Raw genomic sequence first — 14220 nt, 5'->3', positions numbered from 1 at the left:
CAGTGACTAAGTTTCACTGTGAATTTCACATGTTACCCCATTCATATGCCCGTCACGCAAGCCTGTGAGGGACAGAGCAGCGTCAGCATCACCATGTCATTGCTGGGAGGAAGACTTGGGCATGTTGGAGGTGAAATATTTTGGCGAAGGTACCAGATGTGGAACTAGGACTTGGATGTGGGCTCCTGGGGTGAAACATGTCACCCTACTTCTTTGCTGCCTGGAGTTGTATGTGCCACCACTCCTTATCTCCAAGGAGAGGCCCCTTATTTCAGCGCTCACACGCTGCCTCCCGGTAGGCGGAGACGCATCTGCCGTGCTCAGGGATACGCTGTTAGCACTCTTTAGGAATGGGGTTGGGGTAATAGGAGCTCAGCTCAGAGTGGAATTCCTGGGGGTCCCCGTGAAAGAGGAAAAGGCTTGGGGCTGGAAGCTCTGGCCATCCACTGAATGCCAGTTGGCTCCCACCCAGACCTGGCTGGTGGGAAGAAAGGCTAGGAAGGGGCTGAGGACTGGAGTTGGCTCCAGGGGTGGCCCAGGCGGTAGCAGATGGGAAGAGTCCAGAAGCAGGGTGTTGTGGCGGGAGGGGCTGGGGTGCCCAGGTCCCCGTCTTCACTAACCTGCTTTCCTCTGTGGGGCAGAAAACTAGCTGCCCACTGGCCCTCTGAAGAAGGAGGCATTTCTGCTGTCCCTGTAGCCAGCCCGAGAGCACAGGCAGCCCCTGCCTGCCACCTCTCCCCCACTCACAGCCTCCCTGCTCCCCTGGCCTGCCGCTCTTCTATTTCCAACCCTGGCAGATCACTGATTAATTCAGGGCTGTTTAATAACCCTTCTATTTCGATGAAACAAGCTGTCTTGTTTTCTTTATTTTTAACACTGACTTTCGCTTCTTTGCTAAGCATCTTACTGTCATTTAAATTTCTCTGTCTCCAACCAAGCTGATAATAGACTGGAGTGAGCAGCTGCTTCCTTCCCGTTTATGACAATGATTAGAAGTTAGAGCTGTGCGGAGAGCTGACCAGGTCTCGGTTCAGAGGGGTCTGCCCCCGCTTGTAGAGGGAGTGCTCATTTTAACATGATTAGGAGAATTCTGGCTCCAGGGGAGACCTGGGCTTACCCCAGCCTAGCCTGACTGGCACCTGCTCCGAGGGGAGGGGAAGCCATGAGGGTGTGAGAACCAGCTCTATTTACTACGGAACTCAGGCCGGCAGCTGCAGACCTGACACTCACCTACACTCCTCACCTTTCCCTTCATTGAATTTACCGAGCAGCAAATAGGGAGGAGACTCAAGGTTAGAAGATTTGGAGGTGGGTGATGATCTCAGACAGCCATCACCTATTACACCAGTGGTGGTAGTCAACCTGGTCCCTACCGACCACTAGTGGGCGTTCCAGCTTTCATGGTGGGTGGTAGCGGAGCAACCAAAGTATAAATAAAAAGATAGATTTAACTATAGTAAGTTGTTTTATAAAGATTTATTCTGCCAAACTTAGCAAAAATCCGACATAAAGTACTTGGTAAGTAATTATTATTATATGCTTTAACTTGCTGTAACTCTGCTTTATAAATTTTATAAAGTAAAGTTACTTTCCTACTTTATAAATCACCATTACTGTGGAACCGGTGGGCGGTTAGAAAATTTTATTAACGAAGATACAAAAGTGGGCGGTAGATATAAAAAGGTTGACCACCCCTGTATTATACCTTTCTGCTCAGGCCCTGCCCAGATGGCCCCTTCCAAGGTTGTATGGCTTGGTTAATCTCCTGTCCTGCAGTACTTCAAGTAACCTGAGTGACAACTGTTTGTGTGCGTACCTTTCCTTCCTTGGCACATTGTAAGCTCCCCAAGAGCCAGCATAGTGACTTGCCTCCCTCCCATAAGACTCAGCACATAGTAGATATTCAATAAACATTTGTTCCATCACATGAAATTGCATTCAACCTCCTTGCAGGTAATGCACCCTTCTTCTACCTAGGCAGGCTCCTAGTGAGGCTGGCTGTTTTTCTCTCCCTGAGTGAAGGTTCTGCCTCTTTCTGTCCTCAGGCCAAAATGACTGCTTCCTGAAGAGCCAGGTCCCTACTCTCCCTCCAGGCCCCCAGGGACTATACAGCTGGTGAATAGCTTGGCCAAGGAAGCTGGGGGTATGGGCGGAAGCCAATCAGGTGGCCTGGAGCAGGCCCTCTGGATCTCAGTTCCGCCCTCATTCCCTCTGGCTTGGTCACGTTTGCCTGAGAACGCACCCAGGTGCAGGTGCGTGGCACACAAACATTCCCTCCCGGCAGCCTCCCAGCCAGCAGTCTGCAGGCAGCTGCTGGGGTCGTTGTCTCACCCTCTTCAAGTGTGAATGCTGAGTCTATAGAGACCGAAACACAAACAGTGCCCACAGCGTCTCTCGGGAAGGAGGGGGGGCTTGGCCTTGCCTGAGCCATTGACTGTGCAAATAGCAAGGCTTGCTGTGCACGAGGGAAAGCTGGTTGGAGCTAGTTAGGAGAGGGGGCCTTCCCACACCACACTGCCCAGCACCATGGAGAGGCCGAAGCCATGGGTGTGTCCTCAGGGCCAGCCACCAGGCAGAGAAGGGGAGAGGTCAGTGCCCGGGGCTGCGCGTGTCCCTGTGAGGTGCCTGCCTGCTCATAGACAGAGAGGTTTCTGCACACAAGGTTGGGGAAGGAGAGACTGGGAAGAGAAGGTGGCTCAGTGGGCAGCTCAACTGTGTGTGCTGGGTCAAGCGGGGGCAAAAAAGCTCTTTGAGATGAGAGCAGTGCCTGCCACCCATCGTGTGACTCGGGGCAATCCACTTCCCCAGTCTGGACATGGGTTTCACACCTATGACGTGGGCCTGGGTAGAAGCTGCTGTGAGCTACTCAGAAATGTCTCCCCACATATTCTACATAAAACATCTATTTCTTTTGTAATCCATGCTGTTTTCTTAATAATCTTTTGCAAGAGAAAACAAAAGCATGTTGTCACACTCACTTTCCACAGCTGGCTCTAGGACAGGGCTCTCAAACGCACAAGCCTGCCTCCTCTAGAGCCTCCTTCCCGGGCTCTGCACTTCCAACAAGGGACAAGACTCCAGTGCTTCTGCTGGGAGGGCCGAGGGAGGCTTCTTGGGCTAGAAGGCAGCAGATGTGTCTCCCAGACCTCCTGCTATGTTCTGACCAATGATCAGAGCTGGCTGAAGACCTAATCCCAGAGTTCAGCTTGGGCTCTGGGACCCTAGGCTTGCTAATGTGTTTCATGCCAGGTCTGTCCCATCCATATCCACACTCTGAGGAGCTCCGTCTGCAGAAAGATGCATGCTTATTGCTGGCAAGTAGGCGGGGGCCCATGAGATCTGCCCCCTCCTCTGCCATGGGAGGTTGACTCCCAGAAAAAAGCCACCTTACCAATTCTATGACAGTAGCATTCATCTTACTCCTAGACCTGAGGGCACCAAGATGTAGCAAATTCGGAATTCAAACCCCAGCTCCACTGGTTCAATGCTAACTGCGAGCCAAGCACCAGCGCCCGGCCCTTCCGTTTCCAGTCTCCGCTGAGTCTTCAGCCCTTTATCTATGTTTATATATAGAAAACTTTAGCACACAGATCTCCTTTAAATAAAATCTTATTTTTCTCAGAAAGTTCCAAACAAATGCAGAGATGGAGAAGAAAAATGTTCTAGCTTGGCTTTATTCCCGCTCTAAATTTTAGAATAGTTTCACACATTTGCAAAACTGTCCATCTTCCAAATCCCCTAAACATCCTGCGATGCCTGGCCCCCAGACACAAGGGCAAATGAGGGCCCTCGGGGAGACCTGAGAAGAAGTCATTCCCTCCATACAGATGGGAGAAATTGGGGTGTTGGGTAAGGGGCAGGAGCCGGCTCTCCCAGAGTGTCTGGTGGCTCTACTTCCCGGGACCGGGCAGCAAATGGTGGCAAGGTGACAAATCTTTCAGGAAGAAGGAAGGGCTCAAGTGTGAAGGACGGCCCTTTGTTCCAGTGCATCAGGACCCTATTTGGACACCAGGCCCTTCCCAACCATCTGTTCTGGCCCTCTCGGTGGGACCCAAACCTCCAGCACCAGGGTGAGAGTGTGGCATCCCAGTGTCACAGCTGCTCCGATCACATTCTCTAAGCCTCCTACAGCTGGGTCCCGCTGACTGGCTTCACACCCAGAGGCTGCTCAGAGTGGGGAGGCAGACTTGAATTTTCTTAACTTCCAGATAAGCCCTGGGGGGGGGGGTGTTTGCCTAACAGAAACCCTAGTGGTGTGGGTTTTAATTCCACAGAGGGTCAGAGACTTGTTAGGATAGTCTAGGCTGCTGGAGTGAGGATTGGGGGCCAGTTTTATCAGGGGACTGTGAAATCCTGACCACCTCTGTCCTGGAAAACATCCCCACCCCCTAATGTGAGGCAGGGCCCACCAGCTAGAGCTGCTGACCCGGGAGAGGACTGTCCCGCGTGAGGACAGGGAGGGAGTCTGGGCTTCCCGTCTGGCTGTGAGCTGGGCTCCCACTGACGACCTCCAAGTTCAGAAATCAGGCTCTTCTCCCTGGGGTCTCTTTGTTGCTCAGGAGAAAGAACGGGAAGCTGGGGAGCAGTCAGGGGAGGTGGGAGGTCAGAGGCCAACGTAATATTTACCCAGCTCAGCGAGGCCTTTATTTTTATGAAGTAGGAAAAAACTTCAAAGCCACAACATCCCCTCCTGCCACTTGTCTGCCCGTCCTCATCCTGATCCTCTTGCCCTGCGGGGCACGCCAGGTAGCTTTACCCCACCCCTTTTCTTTCCTCCTGAACTTTCCACTCTCTTTCCTTTAGAAAGAGGTGCTTTCTGCCCAGCCCTCTAATCAGAGAGAGTCAACGCCTCGGCCAATGGCAGAGCAATTCCAGCCACTGGGTTCCCCTGGCACTCTGAGAGCCTGGCCCGGATTCCTCTGGTTTGCTCTGAGAATGAGTCCTCTCTCTGCTCCTGTGGATGGAGGTGACGGAGATGCTGGGTGACAGTTCCTGATCCGAAGCCCCCCTATGGACCAGAGTGTACTGGTTTTGTACGTTTTGGGTTGGTGAGGATCATAAACTACTCTTCAGAAGGATCTATATCGACCTCCACATATTTCTTGAAAGCAGAAACTTTCAAGCATTTCCAAAGCTTAAAGCCCAAGCACAACCCCTGGTTCTGCCATGCCCAGTGAAGGGATCTCCCCAGCCTGGACTCCATCTGAACACCTCACGGACTGAGGAGAGCACCGCCTGCCATTATAAGGTTAGAGACAGTTTTAACACTGAGTTGAAACTGGCCTCCTAGCCACTCTCAGGAATCCTGCCTTCTTTCTGCCCAGAAACTCTGAGTGGTTCCCTCTCCGGGTAGCAGACAGATGGCAGACAGGCCAGCTCTGGTGGGCTTTCCTATTTAGCCAAGGGGTATGGGTAAAAATCCCAATTTTCTCTCTATTCAGATAAGAGAGGGTGACTTTGTAGCAGGATTCTGGACACTGATACGTGCCTACAGATGAGTAATAACATTTCCTGATGAGCCGCACTGCCAGCACCAGGGGACCGGAAACGGATGCAATTTACATAGAATACAATGTGAAACCCTAGGGGAGTGGGAACTGGAGATCTTGCTCTAGGATGTTAACTAATAGAAAACAACCTGGTGGTGTTGTCAGTTTAAAATCTGTGGAGGAGAATGAGGAAAAAAATGCTCAAGGGGAGTTCTCAGAGGCTGAGAATGAGAGTCATTGCCGGACAGGGTCTGTGACGTTCTCAGGCACCTGAGTCTCGCTCCTGGCCTTTCCTTATCAGGAGTTTCTGGCTCACCTCCAAGGCACCTTCCACGGCCTAGAGCTAAAGCTTCTAGAAGCTTCTGCACTTTCACTTCCAGAGTCCCCAGTGCACTGTTAACTTCATTCTGCCTTATACTAAGATTCTTGGGTGGGGGGCACATGGCTTATGTACTCCCCCACCCCCCCAGAATACTGTACATTTCTTGATCGTAGGCTCTATTACTTTTTCATCTTGCACAAGGTGCTACTACATCCCTAGCACTACATAAGTGATCAATTTCTGTCTAAACGGAAACGGATTGCAAGTCCTGCTTTCAGTGTCTTCCACTCATGGCGAAGGGAAGAAGCGTGGCGTACAACTCCAAGGTGAAGGGTGAAGTTGGAGGGGGTGTTTATTTCCTCTATCCCTTCGTCTCCAAACTATGGTGGGAGGGGAGGCTGTTCAAATACAAAACGGGAAAGCCTGGGAGTTGGGGAGCCCCCGGGGGCGCCTCTGTCAGAAGCCTCTGTGCTCTCTCAAAGCTTCAGAGAGAATGTATGCTGGGTGTGGGGGGGCACAGAGGAGAGAGGTTCATTCACGGGCTACTCACTCTGAGCCCCGGGACCCCTCCCCCCTTCCTTCTCAAAGACAGTTGAACTTTCCAAGGGCAATTCGACTGCCTTTTATCTCTCTTACCGAAAGTAATTTTAGCCAAGGAAAAGCAGGATTAAACTTTCATAACATGATACATTTATCTTGTTTTTCTTTCCTCTCTCTTCCCTTCCCTCCCCCACTTGACCCCAGGTAAATGTAAGCCAAAGGGAAGCCAAGATTAAATATCAGGGGTTGGTATCAGATCTGAGGGATGCTACTTTCTGGCCCTCTGCCCGCGCCACAACTTCAATATTTCCCCGTACCCTCTTAGACAGTTATTATCTGCTCAGATGAGAAAGGACTCTGGACTCCGCTCTCCATATTGTTCTCTGCTGAAATGAAAGGGGGAATTATAATTCAGAGAAAGGCTCCCACAGAGAAAATGAAGACCGAGATTAAATCGGCGATACAACATTGACATGCCTTCAGTTCCTGAAGGGTCTTTTTAAAACAGTCTCCTCAGGAACAGTTTTGCCACCACCTGGGAGGGTTTCGAAAGTCCTCATTTAGGGAGTTGGAAGAAGGGAGGAGCGTGAAGGCACCTTGGGGATGGGCCAAAAACTTCTTTTGCTGATAAAGAGAGGTAAGAGCCTCTTGGCAGGCCAGCCTGCAGACTGGACGGCCTGCTCAGTCGGGAAGGCACCCCCCCATCCCTGCCTCACTTCCCAGAGGCCTCCTGTAGGGACCCACCTTTCCCTGAGCGGCTCACCACCCAGGGGCACCCTGCTTAACGTTGCAGGCGCCTTTCCCATTCCTCTGCAACCAGACAGGGGCCCAGAGGTCCCATTGGCAATGGGACTCTACCAGTTGTGGTCTCTGGGTAGTGACAGCTGGTAGTTTCTAATACATCTCATCTATTTTTTTTTTCTCGTCTTACCAAAAAGTGCAAAACCACTGTTCGAGCCAAGCGTGGTTTTCAAGAGCCCCCTCTAGTGGAGATAACCTGCTACTTCAGCCTCCCTGTTCAGCCCAGACAGAGCCTCCTCTTGCCTGGGAAGGTTGAGAAGAGTCCCCTTCTGCCTGGGAGGGTCTTTCTCACTTGCTTTTTCCATTGCAGCTTTCAGCTCTTGCTGCCCTATTCACACTGTCAGTCTGTGTGTCTTTAAACTCCCTTCCTGTCATCCTGCTTCTCTCTGTTTATCTGTGACTGTTTCTATGTTGTGACTTGGCTCTTGCACCAAGGTCTGCATCTTTGGTCCATCTGCTGTTTTTTTCCTGAAGTTCAGGACACCAAGTCTGATGAGCTAGAAATACTTCGGCAAAGCCTTCGATCAAATGGCCTATCTTAGAAGGCCAAAAGAGGGATCCATTCTGGCCAGATGCACAGAGAGAATAAGCACTTGGAAAACTGAGCGTTCCTGGAGGAGAACAAAACTCCGGCAAAATTGATCTTCCCACTCCCTCTCCCCAAGCAAATCTGGGTGTCCTGGGCTGACACAAACATCTGAAGCAGTCTAGAACCTGAGCTTGGAGCGCCTGCTCTGGGGTCCAGTGTGAGCCAGCTTCCATTTCTCCGCACTGTCCTGCCTGCTTCCTGGCCCCAACACCTATCCTGCTGCGCAGACAACTGGCAATGCCAGGGTGAAGGGACAGCTGGCAGGGGGTGGAGGGGGAGGGTGGCAGTGACAGGAAAGAGGGAGAGGAAAAGGTAAGTGGCGGCCAGGACTGAGACAGGGTCTGAAGCTGGCAAGTGGAAACAGAGTAAATATTCTGTTGGGACAAGAGAGGGACGCGGGGAACACCTGCTCTGAGAGTTGTCCTCTCCCAAGCCGGAGATAGAGCCAGGGCAGGGCAGAGGGTTAATGATTAACCAACGGGGAGAGCAGGGGACTTCTGCACTGCGCAGGCCTAGCCCTTTTCTTTCAGCTTTCTCACTCCCCCCCCCTTTTCTTTACACTCTTACCCAGTAGGGACCCTGCTCCCCAACAAAGAACTTTCTCGCCTCTGTTTCTGCCCTCAGTTCCAGATGGAACAGTGTGCAGCTAGATAAAGAAGTTCCATATGCCCCATGCCAGGGACTGGGGCCCCCTGAGGGCCTGAGGGCTGAGCCCAGGAGAAAGGGGGGGTCCAGTTCTGACCATCTATCCTTCCCTTGGGACCAGCTGTTTGACCCTGTGAAGAACGGTCTTTCTCTCTGTCTCCACAGGGCCTCACCTTTGGAAATGACCAAAAAAGAAGTGGACACACACCCACCCTCATTTACTCTAATCGGGCATGAAATCTTTGTAACTAAGTGAAAAAACTGTTTCCCATAAGGGAATCAGTTCCATTCATCATTGTTTGAACTGAGCATATGTGCAGGGAAGAAACAGAATATTCCCATCTAATGAATTGATAACAGACTGCCCCTGAGCTAGGGTGCTAGTGATGGGGTGGGAAGGGGCGTACAAGAGTTATAAAACTACAGCACCTCCAAGTCTGTTTCCGCGTTTCCCTGTGGACAGTCCTGAATTATGTGTAGTTAACAGACTGTAACACAATGCTCCCGTCTCTCTATGATCAGAATGGAGGTGGGGGAGAGGGGCCTGGCTCAGAGCTCCTTGGCTCTCTGTTTGCCATGATGGACAGAAGTATATTGGGCCCCAGTCTGTGTGTGTGGGGACAGCTGTGTGGCAACACCGAGAGACAGCTGGGGGTAGGGGGGGTGTTGCTGCTGGAGACAGGAATAGCATCCCCCCACCCCAAACCCTGTATCTTGGGAAGGCAGCCATAGAAAAGGAAGCAGGAGAGAGACTATAAAACCCCTAAACAGTGACAACTCCAGAACCATAAATATTTCATGGTACCTGAACAGGCGGGGAGGCTGCTGCCAGCTGCTGCCCTGTACATTTAACTGTGTCCCTGGCTTCGTCTCCCGCTCGCGGGGGGTTTCCTCGTAACATGCCCATGAGATACAGACGAATGGAATCGCCAGAAGTGTTTGTAGATGGAAAAAAGACCTCAGAGAAGTAGTTGTTCTTTGAAGGTTTTCTTTTTAACCTCCTATAAAGTACAGACTCCGTAAAACGATGGTGAACTTTTACATTTTCCACACCTGCAGCTTTTGATGGTCAAGAGGGATGGCAGGTGAATGTTCCCTGGAGCTTTGGGGGACAGGGGTAGGTATTCAGGCCAGCTCTGAAAGGGGGCCACCAACCTTGTAGTGACATGGTTTCTTTCAGGCAAGGGACATGCAACACCACCGTTTGCTCTTCATTTAGACTTAGGCGGAAAGGCCAGCCTGCCCAGTGCTCTGCTCCAAGTGCGCAGGACCTCGGTCCTTCAGTCCCTTGCCAGACTTGGGGTCCCTGGGCAGAGGAAACCTTCTGGTACTTCACCAGGTCAGATCTTGCTACTCCTCAGCATCATCTCCACTGCATGTCGCTCCAAATGTCATTTCTGTTTAACTGCTTTGCAAGCCAATCTGCCCCATTCTAATGCAATTTACAGAGGACAGTGAGGGAGCAGAGAGCAGTCTGCACTGCCCTCCCTTCATCAGCGGGACCCTGAAGAGGGTCAGCTGGGGGACCCAGGCTCTTTCAGGCAATGCTCACTGTGAGGGCAAGTCCTGGGATAAGGAAGGGTTGGGGTGAAAGGCAGAGATGCCAGGTGGAGAAGAGAAAACAACCTGGCTGGGGTATCTTGACAGATGCTCTCTCGGTTTCATTGGTTCCCTCTACTGTCTCCTCACTCCCCCACCCCTATTCTCTAGGCCTAGGAGAGATCACAGGTAATTAGTTCAAATGGTGCTGGCCAGGGGGGATTTAATGAATTATCTCTGCTAGCTGGGAGGCCTGAGGAGAGAGGGCTGCTCGCAACTCTAGGAGCTTGCTGGGCTGAGTGCATCAAACTTGTGCATTTTGATCAGGAATAGCTGGATTCTTCCTGCCAGGGGTATCTCTTCCCAGGGCTCTGTCACTGAAGGCCCCAGGATCTACAGCCTGCCCAGAGGGAAGAGGGAAGTTTCAAGGTCCAAGAAAGGAACCGAGAAAGAGAGAGAGAGAGAGAGAGAGAGAGAGAGAGAGAGAGAGAGAGAGAACCCTGCTATCCTGTCAGGAAGGGGAGAGCTGAACCTGACTCTACTCCCCAAATGTCCAGCCCAGCACAGATAGTCATAAACCTTGTCCACTGTGCTCAAGAACACAGGAAGAGAATGAATGGGTCCCCAAATTTCTAAAGGTTCCTACAGGCTGCTGGGACCCCCAACCACTGCCTCAAGTTCCAGCTGGCAGCCCCAGTCCCTCAGATGGTCGTGTCACATGTCCCTTGCCTACTACTGCCGGTATGTTACTAGATCTCTACAGGAGATCTGACCATATCTCCATTGCCCACCTCAGACGGCTCTCATTCTAGACTTTTAACTGACCTGGAACCCCAGGTCCCCTCACCCCCAGCCATGATTTCTATCCCTCAGGACTTGAGTTTGAATAGGTAACTTCTCCTACGACAAGGGTCATGCCAAATAGTTGGACATTGGCCTGGGACCTGAAACGACAGTTTTTGATGACTCTCTTTGGCCATCCAGTCCATGATTAACATTTACAGAGACTACCTGTGGGATGGATCAAAAGGGCTAGAATTTTCTAAGATCCCTACATTACTCCTGGGGTGGGGCAAGAAAGCACCTATAGAGGAGCCTCTTGGATGGGCAAGATTCTACTTCAGTTCCCAACCTGCTCCTACTGCTCAGACCAAGGAAGGCGCTGATGGGTGTGCAGCGGCCGGCGCACGGAGGAGCATGGAGCACCTCTCCCCATTCAGCGCCTTGGGCTGGCTCCCTGAGCCGGTGGAACCCGCGCTGCATTTCTCTTCCATTCCCAAGTCCCCTGATACCCAAGAACTGCCAGCGGCCACCATGGGCTCCAGCACTGGAGTGAACGCCCCCAAATGGAGCGCTGGCCATAGTGGCCTTGGGCTTTTCCGCTGGTGCCACCGATGCCCGCGTTGGGCTCTGGATCTAGGGACAGCCTCGCCGCCCCGATGCTCCCCCAAACCGCAGAGCACCGGCAGGTGCGCGAGAGAGGCGCGCCGCGGAGCGCCGCCGCCGCTAGCAGCGGCAGACAGGGAAGCCGGTGGCCGGCGGGGAAGCCCGGGCGGGCAGGGGCTCCGAGTCCTCCCGCGAAAGTGGTCGAGCCCACGCGGGGACTCGCCAGTCGCAGCCGAGCCCGGGAGCCAGGGGCCGGGACCCCGGAGAGGCGTCTGGGAACGGGAGGCGGCGCCGCGGGGAGTGCGGGTGTCTGGGGAGAGGGCGGAGGGTGCAGGCGATTCGAGCGCCGCTTACCCAGCTCCGCGGCGTCTGTCTGTCCTTGCGTCCTGGTCCGTCTGCCTCGGCCGCCGGCTGCCGAGGGCGGCGCGCTGCCCCTCTCGAGGCCCGCAGCTCTCAATCACGGGAGGACCACATCCACATGGAGTCCAAATTCATTAAAATCCGCGTCAAGCCACCAGCCACTTATCTGTATTCCTGAAGTGGTGCCTCGGTCTCCCGACAGCGCGCCCCGCCGGCCCCTGTCGCCCCGCAGCAGCCCCAGCGGGCGCTCGTCGCCGGCTCGCGGGGGATCCGGAGGCGCCGAGGGGGCGTGTGGGGGTGGCCGGCAGCGTCTCTCCCGGGGAAGCAGCGGAGCCCTGGCTGTCTTCAGATTTTTCCAGCGCGACTTTCCGGGCTGCTCTGACATCAGCAATCTCGGCGCTTCCTTCCCTTCTCTCTGCCGGTTCGCTCACAGTCCCATTTCCTCCGGGAACCGGGCTTTCTCAGTCCATCGGGAGGTCTGCTGCGCTCGCGCTGCCCGGCTCGCGGGGGGCTCCCTTCCGACCGCTCGCCCGCCCGGCAGCTGCACCTCGCCAGCCGCCCTCCCGCTCCAGGCTCCCGGCAGCTCCGGCTCCCGCGGCAGCGGCGGCGGCGGCGGTGCTCTGCGCGCCGGCCTCCCTCCCTATATTACCAGGCAGCTCATTATCATAGAGGCCGCGCGCCTTAACCCCCTCCCCGCCGCCGCGCCGGCCCGCGCTGGGGCCGCGCCCGCCGCTGGCACCGCCCGCCGCCGGCCCCCCGCCCCCGCCCTCCCTGACTTCCTCCTCCGCCAGCTGTCAACAAAGGAGAAGCGCGTTCGGCAGGGGGAGGCCGTCCCTCTGCCCGCCCCGTGCCCAGCTCAGTCCGGACCCGCTGGCCACCTTAAGTGTGAAGGGGGCAACGACAACCCTGCCGGGGCCTGGGAATTCGGGTGAAGGCCTGGCCCGCCCAGCTGGCTTAACCCGGGTGCGGGGAGACCTCAAGAAACACACAGAAGGGGTGAGGGCAGTGGGGACGTGGGCTCCCCCACCCTTCGCATCACCTGTCGCCGCGCACACCCCGCACACCCCGCACACCTCTCTCTTCCTCTTTAATTTGAGAGCGGGGTGAGTGAGGAGGAACTGGCTTTGCCTGAAGAGCTTGACACGAGGGTCTCGGAACCTGTGGGAGCAAATTTCTTCTGCTGGTCAATTTCAGAAAGCCAACAAGCTGTCAAATGAGGTTTGAAGTTGTTATTAATTATTATTTTCATAACGCAAAGATGAGCCTTGCTCGGAATCTCAAGCGTCCAGTTCTGTTAAATCCTGGGCTGCTGGCAAGTGGAGGGGACCGACCGGAGGGGAGCGGTCTGTATCTAGACCCAGGGGTCTGCCCGACAGGGCAATCAGAGAGGTCGCGGTAAGATAAGTTATTTTAATAACCTAAGGTGAGAGGTTATTTAATAATCTAAGTTGAGAGGATTCCGGATGGCCACGCCTCGGTGCTCTTACGACTATTGATTAGGCGCACCGCAGAGTCTCGGTGTCTCGGCAGCCTCTGGACGAAAGGGGCCTGCACACCAGACCCCAGCGAGTTCTCAGGATCTGCGTAGTCCCTGCTGGAGATTAGAGCACAGCGGAGTTTACTCTACATCCAAGTATTCTGATAAACTCCCTCTCCTGCCCCCTCGTGGCCACAGTCTTCAGTGGTAAAGGTAGAAAAAAAAATTTACTCGTTAAACACTAAAGGGAGTGGTCTGAAACTCTCAAGAGCAGTTGGGAATCTCAAACAAAACAAAACAAAACAAAACAAAACTTTAGACTTACCCGGCAGTTTGCACAATCATTTATTCGATACAGGATTGGGGGGAAACTCTCGGCTTTACTTCATCTACAGAAATTAGCTAGTTCAAAAGTTCTTTCTTCATTGTAATTAGCTGAAATTGTCTCCCCGAGACTTTCACTGGTCGTGCTTGGTTGTGTCCTGTGGAGCCTTAAGTTGGAAGACAACAGGAACCTAAGTTGTCTTCCCTGATTCATACCTTTCTTTTCTTTGAACTTTTAAAGCATATAGTGTTGGCACCCCTCTAGGCAATTATCATAAGTTACCCTATATTATTATTAATTTCTCTTTATAAGTAGATCTTGTTTCCCAGCCCAGACAGTCTAGCCTACCTTCTTATCTCTGGGCAGACACATCTAAACAACAATTTATTAAGGAAGATGATTTGAAGGAGGCACTAGAAGATTTTGGAACAATGTTTCTCCCACTTGTTTGATGCGTGGATTATCGGTGTGGCCAGCTACACCTGGGACAGCCAAGGAGGGTTGGTGAAAAAGCTGGATGCTGAAAATTAAGGCATCTGATTTTAAATCAATGCTGTGTGACCTGGTGGAGGTCACATCACTTCCCCATGCCTCAAGTTAATTACACCTTAGGAAGATTATAATACAATTTAAGTGATTAACTTGTATTAATCCAATTGTGTGAATACCACCCCATGGTTGAGAAAGAAATCCTAAATGAAGAACAAGAAAGGATAAAATGAAACAAATTCTTCCACTTCCCTCATC

General features: G+C 53.0%; 1 protein-coding gene across 1 annotated transcript in view; it reads right to left on the bottom strand.

The window, feature by feature from the left end:
• The window catches only part of PLXNA2 (plexin A2), a 211250-nt gene extending 198945 nt beyond the window's left edge, over positions 1-12305 (bottom strand). The window contains exon 1 of the mRNA XM_066361837.1: positions 11666-12305. The gene's annotated coding sequence lies outside the window, so the exon portion shown is untranslated. The remainder of the gene's footprint in view (positions 1-11665) is intronic.
• Positions 12306-14220: the final 1915 nt, after the last annotated feature.

The sequence above is a fragment of the Saccopteryx leptura genome, chromosome 2 (assembly GCF_036850995.1).
Source record: "Saccopteryx leptura isolate mSacLep1 chromosome 2, mSacLep1_pri_phased_curated, whole genome shotgun sequence".
NCBI lineage: Eukaryota > Metazoa > Chordata > Mammalia > Chiroptera > Emballonuridae > Saccopteryx > Saccopteryx leptura.
This window is presented reverse-complemented; position numbering and strand designations above follow the sequence as displayed.